This window comes from Suillus discolor, assembly GCF_016758755.1.
Source record: "Suillus discolor strain FC423 chromosome Unknown F5147scaffold_98, whole genome shotgun sequence".
In the NCBI taxonomy this organism is placed as follows: Eukaryota; Fungi; Basidiomycota; class Agaricomycetes; order Boletales; family Suillaceae; genus Suillus; species Suillus discolor.
Window position 1 is genome coordinate 4,316 of NW_024541345.1, and position 11,838 is coordinate 16,153.

Below are 11,838 nucleotides of genomic sequence, written 5' to 3' on the forward strand. Positions count from 1 at the left end.
TCGGAAGAGACAAAAAATTAGTCCGCAACCCTCTTGACTCCGCGTGGGACGAGGGTTGCATTGACTCAACCCGTGCAATGGAGCTATGCCTCAATGCTATATCCTTCTCTGATCTGAACTCTTTATTACCATCCGTCTCTATTTCTACTTTTCCCGATATCTCTCCATTCCCAGCTCTAGTAAATTGTGGTTCCTCCCATTGTTTTATAGAAAGCAAGCTAATCCGAGAAAATAACATTCCGACCTATGCAATTCCTCTGCTTCCGCTCCATCTGTTTGATGGTACTTCTAATGCCACGATTACTGAGGCAGTAGATTTACTGATCCGCTGTCCTGTTTGTCAAGAAAAAGGACAGCTCACTGCATCTCTGCATAGATCTCTGAGGACTCAATAAAATCACAAAGAAAGACCGCTACCCGCTTCCCCTCATTTCCAACCTTCTCAATTCTCCGAGCCATGCTAAAGTTCACACCAAAATCGACATCTGTTCCACTTACCATCTAGTCCGGATGGCGGAAGGAGACGAGTGGAAAACTGCTTTTTGGACCTGCTTTCCGGACGCACTACGGCTCATATGAATAGTTGGTTATGCCTGAGGAACTCACCAATGCTCCGGCGGCTTTCCAACACTTTGTCAATACCATCTGCGCCAATATGCTTGACATTTGTGTTATGCACCTCAATGACATCCTCATTTATTCTGCAGACCTTGCATCCCATAAACAACACGTCCTCGAAGTTCTCCGATGCCTCTGGAAGCATCGGCTATATGCCAAACCGGAAAAGTGCAAATTCCATTCCGACTTGGTTGAATACCTCAGTTACCTCCTATCTCCGGCCTGCCTTACAATGTCTTCGGACAAGGTCCAGACTATCTGTGACTGGCTGGAACCACGGAAAGTTAAGGATATTTAATTGTTCCTCAGATTCACTAATTTCTATCGTCGCTTCATCTTTAACTACTCAGATATCGTAGTTCCGCTTATGCGGCTCACTTGCAAGGATGCTCCCTGGAATTTCTCCGAGGATTGCCAGAAATCTTTCGATACTCTCAAGAAAGCCTTCACTACCGCTCCGGTACTTATGCACTGGATGCCGGATGTTCCTATCGCCATTGAGACGGACACTTCCGACTATGCTATTGCTGGAATACTTTCTATAGTATGTCTGGACCAAGAGTTGCACCCAGTTGCTTTTTACTCCCAGACCCTCTTGGCTCTGGAACTCAACTATGACACCCATGATAAGGAACACCTAGCTATCTATGAAGCTTTCTGTTCCTGGCAACACTACCTTGAAGGCTCTGCCAAGCCGATAGATGTCATCACAGACCACAAGAACCTTGAGTACTTCGCTACCACAAAACTCCTCACCCACCATCAGGCCCGCTGGTCGGAATACCTCCATCGGTTCAACCTCATTTTCTGACCCGGGGAACTCGGAGCTAAGCCCGACTGCCTAACTAGACATTGGGACATATACCCCAAAGAGGGGGATAAGGACTACACTCAAGTTAATCCACACAACCTCCGGCCGATATTTACCACAGAACAGCTCGCTTCGTCCCTCTGGGCATCACATGTAGCAATTCCAGTGCTCCAGGCGGCTGTACTGATGGATGTCGAGCAGCTTCATAAGGACATTCTGTCCACCCTCCATAATGACCCTATTGCTTCCAGTCATCCTCCGGGTCCGTTGGACCCAAAATAGACAGTGGACGAGAGTGGTCTCCTCCATTGCGACAACTGTATGTATGTTCCAGAATACAATGACCTCCATCTCCAAGTGCTCCAGAATACACACGACCACCCACTATCCGGACACTTCAGTCAAAACCAGACTCTAGAAGTTATCTGTCGGGAATATACTTGGCCTGGAATCTGCGCATATGTCAAGGACTATGTTAAGTTCTGTATGACCTGCGCCCGAGCCAAAGTTCCAAGACACAAACCATACGGATTGTTGAAACAACTTCCCATCCCCGAGAAGCTGTGGAATTCTATATCCATGGACTTCATTGAACAACTCCCTGACTCCTCTGGCTTCACCGCCATCCTGGTAGTCATAGATCAACTATCCAAGCAATCCATATTCATTCCGACCTACGACACCATCACCTCTCTGGACCTCACCCGGTTATTCCTCCATGTGTTCTCCAAACACAGAGTTCCGTCCCATGTTACTTCGGATCATGGTACAGAATTTGTTTCCCACTTCTTCTGGTTGCTCGGAAAAGCATTAGATATGGTGCTTCATTTCACCTCCGGATATCATCCGGAAGGTGACAGACAAATTGAGCGAGCGAACCAAACCCTAGAACAATACCTCCTGATATCATCTGGAAGGTGACGGACAAATTGAGCGAGTGAACCAAACCCTAGAACAATACCTCCGGATCTACTGCAACTATCAGCAGGATAATTGGTCAGAACTGTTACCCTTGGCTGAGTTTGCATACAACAATGCTCTGAGTGCTACCACTGGAGTTTCGCCATTGTTTGCCAATAAGGGTTATCACCCGAACATTTCGATACATCCGGAGCATGATCTCTCATCCGCCCGTGCCCGGGATTATGCTATAGATTTAGATGAACTTCACCAATTCCTCCAAGAAGAAATGTCCTGTGCCCAAGCACAATATCAAGGACCCGTGGACGCTAGATGGAAACCCGCTCCAGACTTCAAAGTCAGAGAACAGGTCTTCGTTAAAGCAAAATATTTCTGCTCGACCCGACCATTGAAAAGCTCTTGGAAAAGAATCTCGATCTGTTCGACATCATCGCTCATCCCAGCACTCATTTCTTCACCATCCGTCTTCTGAACACTATGCGATCTGTGCATCCCATATTCCATGTCTCTCAGTTAGAACCCACAACTCCAAACACCATTCCTAATTGCATCCAACCTCCTCCACCTCCGGTCTTAGTCGATGGAGAACTGGAATATGAAATCTCCGAAATTCTAGACTCCAAGATCGCCCGCCAGAGACGTCACTGCCAACTACTCTACTTAGTACGTTGGGCTGGATATGAGGGAACAGACGAAGAAACTTCCTAGATACTCGCAACTGAACTCGGAAATGCGCCAGAACTTCTATTGGATTTTCACTCGGCATATCCGAATAAGCCGGGACCAACTTCTAACAAAGAGTAAAGAAAACATGCATATATCTACATTATTTAGGCATCTGATATCTGGACTTCGGATCCAACTACCTAAGAGTCCATCTCCAGATCTCCGCAGGCTTCCTTTTCCACCCCCTCAGAAACTTCCTCCTCTGGAGAATCCTCCACATTCATCCAGAATCCAGTCCTCAGACCCTCCAAGTGTTACAATCACTTTACTTCTCAGATAACTCCGTCATTATGTACCATTTTCCTCATTTGTCTTGACTTCCCTTTCTTGGCCTTACTTCCATATTTGACTCCTGTACTATTATCCCACCATAGCCTTGGTCCGTGCGCGCATAGTCTCCTATTTAAGCACATGTACTTTACCTAGAAACGTCACTTCAATCTTACTAGGTTTTACCCTGAACTTCCTTCGCTTAAGACCACCAATCTTAAGACGTCTGAACCGATCTCTTAGTTAAAGCACTCCTTTAACTAAGTCTACGAGCCTCTTCTTATCTGAAGAGCTATACAAATCTCAGCAACACGAAAGCTCTGTCGAGTCTTTGCTGTTAGAACTATCCTAGTTCGTAACAAAAGATTGAAGTCCACGAAAGACACCTATACCCATACGTGTCACAAGAAACCCGAAACCAGAACAGAAAATCCTGATTGAGCAAGACAGCTAGTGCAGGCAAAGAAAAGGCGACAATCTGACTTCACTCACCCCTACCTTCCAAGCCTTGAACCTTGGTACTCCTGTACCACCGTTGAACATGTCGACTTCATCTAAAACAACAGAATTCAAGATCAACCATCCTCCCACATTTGATGGCGACAGAGACAAGTCCAAGTCATTCATGCTCTCATGCAATGCTTATATTGATATCAACTCGGAAATCTACAAGACCGACACCCAGAAAGTAATCTTCATCTCCTCATTCATGAACGAAGGAAATGCCAGGTCATGGAAAGAAGAATTTCTCGCCGACACCCAATTCATTGACTCGACTGGGCAGAAAAAGGGCTATGGAACCCTTAAAGAATTTAACGAAAGCTTTGAAAAAGCCTTTGGACCGATTGACCCAGCTGGAACTGCGTTGGCACGACTCCTGGAGCTGAGACAAGGCCCAGAAGGCCTGCAAACGTACATTGCAGACTTCCAAAGGTTGCTTGCCCAAGCAAAGATCAAAGAAGAACATATGAAGATCTATCATTTTGAGAACGGCCTCAACGGAGGACTTCTAACCAAGATGTTCAATGCAGGAGGAGTACCCAAGAACCTCGACGACTACATCACAGCAGTAGTCGATCTAGACAACTGTTACGCAAGATTGCAAGCTCGTAGGAACAGACTCCCGTCGCGACAAATCCAGAAGAAGAACACTCGCGGAGATCAAAGATTTATCCCTACTAGAGATAGGGATGCCATGGTTATTGATCGGATCACCAACGAAGCCAAACAAGAATACATGAGGACAGGAAAGTGTTTCAACTGTCACCAAACCGGACATCGGGCACGGGAATGCCCGCAGAAGAAGAAGACCCCTTACCCAGTGGTTAGGAAGGTGGAGGAAGAAGAAGCTAGAAGGATTGACGAGGATTTTTGAACAGGAGACCTATATCGACGATAGCGCCTCCAGAAGAACCTGTACGCCTAATACGAGCAGTTGGTGAAAAAAAAGAACTTTGTGTCCCCATAACTCTCGTATCCCGAACACGTCAGAAAAACGTCGAAACAACCGCAGTAATTGACTCCGGAGCTTCTGGAACCTATATCTCCGAAGACTTCGTGAAGAAGCATAATATCGGAACCAAGAAACTCGAAAACCCCTTTTACATCAAAACAGCTGATGGAAGCTACTTCAGTAGTGGACCGGTAGAACGGTATTGCACGCTGATTGTCCAAATCGACCAAAGGATGATGGTAGGAAAATTCAACATCACCAAATTAGGAAAGAAGGACCAGATCCTACTAGGGATCCCCTGGCTTCGAGCCATGAATCCCGCTATAGACTGGACCAAACAAACGATGTCCCTCCCTGCAACCGAAAAATCTGCCGAAATAGAAAGATACGTCAAGCAAACCTCTCGACTGCAGAAAACCTTCTTCACAAAGAAATTTGATACAAAAGAAGATGCTTGGAGTACGTCACCATCATCTTTAACCGAACTTATGGACGGAGGAGAATACCTTCAACAAGTCGAAGAGTCATCCAAGTTTAGTAACAAAGCACAGGAGTTCGCCTCAGAAGAAAAAGAAAAGAAGAAGAAAACCTTTGAAGAACTGGTACCGGAATATCTCCACGACTTCTCAGACGTATTTGCAAAAGACGGCTTAAAGGAACTACCCCCCGAAAGACCTGGTATAGACCATCGAATTGAAACAAAACCCGGATTTATCCCCAAGACGTCTAAAATCTACCCCCTCTCCTACAATGAACGAATCGCGGTAAAAAGATTTATTGAAGAGAACCTCGCCAAAGGGTTCATCACAAAGTCTAAATCCCCCCAAGCAAGCGGGTTCTTTTTTGTAGGAAAGAAAAGCGGAGAACTCAGACCGTGCCAGGACTATCGCTTTTTGAATGACCAGACTATCAAAAACGCGTACCCCCTGCCACTCCCATCGTCATTGGTTGAACGGTTACATGGCGCAAAGATATTCACCAAAATCGATATCCGATCCGGATACAATAACATTCGGATTCATCCGGATGACAGGTGGAAAGCCGCGTTCATCACGGAAGAAGGACTCTTCGAACCCACAGTCATGTTCTTTGGATTATGCAATTCCCCCGCTACTTTCCAAGCGTATATGAACGACACGTTTAGAATTGAACTCAATGAAGGATGGCTCGTCATTTATATGGACGATATGCTCATCTTCTCCGAGACGGTTGCCGAACACCAACGACGGACTCGCATTGTTCTAGACAAACTTCAAAAAGAAAAGCTGTTTGTCAAACCGGAAAAATGCACGTTCGATGCTGATGAAGTGGAATACCTTGGAATGATCATCAAACCAGGAAGTGTGGAGATGGATAAAGGGAAAATGGCTGGCATCAAAGACTGGCCCATCCCTAAAACAGTTAAAGATGTTCGGTCCTTTTTAGGTTTTTGCAACTTCTACCGAACCTTCGTCTCCCATTACTCGGATATAGCTCGACCCCTTATCGACTTGACCAAGAAGGACGCCTCATTCTCCTGGACGCCTCTGTGTCAACAAACGTTCGAGAAACTGAAAGAATGTTTTAGTTCACACACTGTTCTTCAGAACCCTGATCCCTGCCATCAATTCGCCATCGCTACGGATGCTTCTCTTGTAGCATCAGGAGGGGTACTATTGCAAACAGACACTAATGGCGTTTATCACCCGTGTGCATACCTATCGCAATCATTCAGTCCTGCTGAGAGAAATTACCCCATTCATGATTGCGAGCTGTTAGCTATCATCCGCGCCCTCACCCACTGGCGACACTACCTCGAAGGCCATCCGCAACCGGTCATCGTATTTACGGATCATATGAACCTCCTCTATTTCACGAAAGCAGAACGCCTATCCAGAAGGCAGGCCAGATGGCAACTGCTCCTCACTTCTTTCGACTTAAAGCTATATCACGTTCCCGGTACGAAATTAGCAGTTCCAGATGCCCTTTCTCGCCGACCGGATCACGGTGACGGATCGGAAGATAATGCCGACGCCGTCCTCCTTCCTGATTCCATGTTTATCTGCCTAATCGACGATGAATTACAGGCAGCCATTGCTTCCACCGCACCCCTTGACGACCCCCTTTTCTCTACCGCGCAAAATGCCCTTAATGGCCTATGTCTGCCGCCCATGAAATCATCTCTTAGCGACTGGCGCATCACCAATGACATTCTGTTCTACAAAAATAGAGCTTATATTCCTCCCGCTCACCGACCACATTTACTATGGAAACATCATGACCACCCTTCTGCCGGGCATCCCGGGCGTTTTAAAACTGAAGAGCCCGTCAAACGGGAAGCCTGGTGGCCCAGTATGGGCACCTATATCCGGAACTACGTCGATGGCTGCGCTACCTGCCAGCAGATGAAGGTGGACACTCACCCTGTAACTCCACCACTACACCCTATCAGTACTATGGCTACTCGCCCCTTTTCACAGATCTCTGTCGATCTCATTACTGTTACGTCGACTGTAGGTTGGCGTGTGCGAACTAGGATAGGTCTTCTCAGCGACGACTCGAGTGAGTCTACTGAAGAGAGCGTGGTCTAGCTTTGACAGAATGTCAAAGATTCCTCCGGCGATCTCGGTAAGACGGCGCTCGTCGAGATGCAGGGCTAGCGGATACGTGCTAAGTCGTATGGGGGCGACTTAGAAGTGCGGTCTCACACAAGGAAGCTGGTAGGCTTAGATGAGCAAGTTCTGTGGTAGAACCTAGTATATTAAAGTAAAGTCTAAGTACAATAATCTGTGTCTACTTATAGGGAAGTACTACAAGTATTCTAGCTCAGTCTGTAATCAATAGTATATCGTAAATCTATGATAGCAGGACATGAGGGTCAGATAAGATACATGAGGCTTAACCTCTGATCAAGCGTGCTGCGCCAAGGGCAGCTGCGCATAGGTACAGGAAGCGCCAAGCGCTCCGGATCTTCATGAAGCGACATGCTGTATACATGCGCTGATCTAGGGTGTCCATGAGGCGTACAGCCTCCATGGATCAGGTACAAGGCCGTCTAGGCCAGGGGCGGGGTCATAGCGTCAGGCGGGGTCATAGCGCCATGAGGCGGGGTCATAGCGGTCCAGACCGCTGTCTTTCTAGGCGTAGGCGGCGTACCGCCGCGCGGGGAGTCTAGCAGAGCGGGGGCAGGCGTAGGGAGAGCTGGGGCTCTAGTAGGTGTTACAGATCCCTGTAACAATTACTGATCTCCCTGTCTCATCTGGCTTTGATAGTATCATGGTCGTGGTAGACCACGGGCTTAGTAAGGGGGTGATCATTACTCCTTGCCATAAAACGATCACTTCAGAAGGAGTGGCGAAGCTCTTTTTGAAACACATTTACAAAAGATTTGGTCTCCATGACAAAGTAATCTCCGATCACGGACCTCAGTTCTTATCCAGATTCTCAATCGAACTCGCGCGACTCCTAGATTACTCTTTAGCTCCCTCCACCGCCTATCACCCACAAACTGATGGACAGACCGAACGATTAAACCAGGAACTCGAAACGTATCTTCGAATGTATTGCCAGAACAATCCTTCTGAATGGGTGGAGCATCTCCCCATGGCAGAATTTGTTCACAATCACAGAAGACACTCCGCAAAAGACGCATCCCCCTTCTTTATCATGATGGGATATGAACCAAAAGCTCTCCCACACTTACTTCCGGAATCAGACGTCCCCGCTGCTGAGGAACGAGTCAGAATTCTTCAAAAGATAAGAGAAGAAGCCGTCTCCTGTCATAACATCGCTATGCAGCGAATGACAGAAAGATCCTTCGGACAGAAGTACCAACCATGGAAAGTTGGAGATAAGGTATGGCTATCCACTGCCAATCTTAGACTAAAACTCCCATCTCGGAAACTGGCACCCAAGAGATACGGCCTGTTCACTATCATGGCCATACTATCTCCCATCACATTTACACTCCAATTACCGCCACAATGGAAGATCCACCCTACATTCCACGCTTCGCAATTATCCTCCTATCGCGAAAATGACGTACACGGTCCGAACTTCCCAGAACCACCACCTGATGTTCTAGAAGAAGAGGAAGAATATGAAATAGAAGTAATTCTCGCGCATAAAGGAACTGGGAATCGTCGGCGATATCTAGTATCCTGGAAAGGGTATTCTTCTGCCAGCAACGAGTGGATCCCTGAAAAGAACTTGGAGAATGCGGAGGAGACCCTTAGAACCTATAAAGCCAGAAATGCGCTTTGAGATTGCTCAGTACCTCGACGACATCGTTCTCACCCAGATACAAGACTTACAACCAATATGCCCTTCCCCACGTCTACCTACACGCTCCCCTATCACTCCACCTTCGATGCTACCCCCCTTGACTCCAATGACGAACGATACGAAACCTTCATCACTCAAGCTGAAGACCTCACCCTCATTGAGGCTGCACTCCTCTGCCCCCAGCATGCCATCAAGCTCACCAGAGTTCTCTTTGGAAGAAACGCTCATTCCATCAACCTCCTTATCAACATCATCCGAGCCACTGAAATCATCGAGCGAGTCTGTCGCCTCGTCGAAGACAACACGGTTCGCCACAGTCTCATGCATATGCAGAGGCGCATACGCAACTTTGCTTTGTGCCTTATTCCTGAGGAAGTTAAAGATGATATTAGAACAGTCATCCACATCGTCGCAGAACAAACCGCAGGGGTTGCTCGCCCACCTTCTCCTACGAACCCCACAACCACAGATGGAGTCCCTCCTCCCTCTTATCACGACGCCGTACCTACTTTGTCCTCTAACATTCCTAATGAGCTACTGGCTGCGGTCAACAATCTTGCGCAGACTACGGAAGCAATAATGACTTCCCTTAGAGAGGAAAACCCCCAGGCAATCCCCGTTCCTGCTCCCGCCATAGAAACTATTGAACACCCTCCCCATCTTTACACCGCGTTTTCTGTTACTCGCGAAGAAGTCGCTGCCGACCCAAACCACCAATATCTTTCTCACTACGAAGTACAGGACCTGGCTAACGCATTGGCCACGCTCCATATTCATCCCCCGCTCGTCATCCCGGACTCACTATCTTCGCACACCTTTATGGATGGGATCGTGCCTATACAAGCGTTGGGAAGAACCCAGCCTGCCACTCCTGCTGAGCTAATCACGGAGGCAGAGAGACAAGATGTCACCATCACGCATACAGTACGATGAACCGCTCCATCTAGGAGGAGAGTACAAGGTCAGCGTCCCCGTACAGATAAAGGAAAGAAACGCGCTACCAGTGCAGATGAGGCCCTTAGCCTCAAACCAGGCCCATCACCTCTATGAGCAACCTCCTCTAACCCCGACGAGAATCGCATTTGTAGGTACTGCAAGACACTCGGGCACAGGCAAGTTCATTGTCCCGAATATTACTGCCGCGTCTGTCGGGAATTATCCCCAGGCCATCTTTCATTCTACTGCCCACACTACACTGGGGAATCCCCCACTTCTTTAACCTGGAAGGACGATGGATTCTACCAGGTACTCGCACTCTGGGAGAACGATTTGGATGACGCATATGCCACCCAATGCAGGGAAGAAGAAGCGCTCTACAAGTTAGAACACATGAAGGGTGGACCAGGCGACGGTCCAGACGCCTTAGATTATTCTGACGACCCTATCTATCATGCTAACCAGGATGATTGAATCCGGTGGCTTCAACTCTAGTAAGGGGGTAATGTTACAATCACTTTACTTCTCAGATAACTCCGTCATTATGTACCATTTTCCTCATTTGTCTTGACTTCCCTTTCTTGGCCTTACTTCCATATTTGACTCCTGTACTATTATCCCACCATAGCCTTGGTCCGTGCGCGCATAGTCTCCTATTTAAGCACGTGTACTTTACCTAGAAACGTCACTTCAATCTTACTAGGTTTTACCCTGAACTTCCTTCGCTTAAGACCACCAATCTTAAGACGTCTGAACCGATCTCTTAGTTAAAGCACTCCTTTAACTAAGTCTACGAACCTCTTCTTATCTGAAGAGCTATACGAATCTCAGCAACACGAAAGCTCTGTCGAGTCTTTGCTGTTAGAACTATCCTAGTTCGTAACACCAAGAAGAGGTTCTGAAACTCCCTCTGCTCCTCCATGAACCGGAGCATGTTTTCACTCACCCGGTCCATTGCAGCCCTACTTCCTTCTGCCACTCCGATACCCCTCTCCAACAGCCCATTGGTCCAGGGCCAACTCTGCCATAATATTGTTGGCGGCTGTGACCCAGGCCTGGTTGTTGTGCTCCATCCAAGCTTGCTCCTCACCAATGACCGTCTGGGGACTGGAGACTATCTCCATGTCGTCGTCAATGTCCTCCGGACTCCTCTGGCACCTCTTGGCTTTGCCCTTGGGGCTCAGAGATCCCTCCGGATGCGCATGTTTCTTGCCTTTGCCTTTGCCAGCTGGCACCTTGACAGGGGGAATTCAGCCGACGCACTTCTCCTTGGATGTGTGGCACTAGTCACACCCAGATCTTCCGGAATGATCAGTAATCATCCGGATCCGGACGAAACAATCATTCACCCTAGGTGTCTTAGACACAATGGCCCAGGTGCAAATCTTGCGCCTGGTAATGCACATCTCGCATGCGGCCTCTGGATCTGCCGGACCAGAGGACTTAAACTCTGTAAACATCCAGAAAAACAAAGAACCCTCATCTGACTCACCTCCGACACATTATCTGCCCTAGCCTTCATCAGGCGCTTGCACTTGCGCTCAGCCAATCTTTTCCGAGTGTCCTCAATGTCCTTCCGCTTCTGTTCCTCCATGTGTTTCCATTCCTCTTCCGCCTCCTCGCGCTTGCGCTCTTCTTCCTCTGCCTCTCTCCAAAAATGTTTAAATCAACCTTTCATATATTCATACACATTTTGCCAACCCCCGAACCCCGGAATTGTGGACTGCCAGGTCTCGGGTTTTGGGGTTCGGGGGTCCAGAACTCGGAACTCGGTATGTGAAAACAAAAATATATTTCAAACATGGGTAAGTCAATGTGTTTGTCAATCAACTTGATTGTA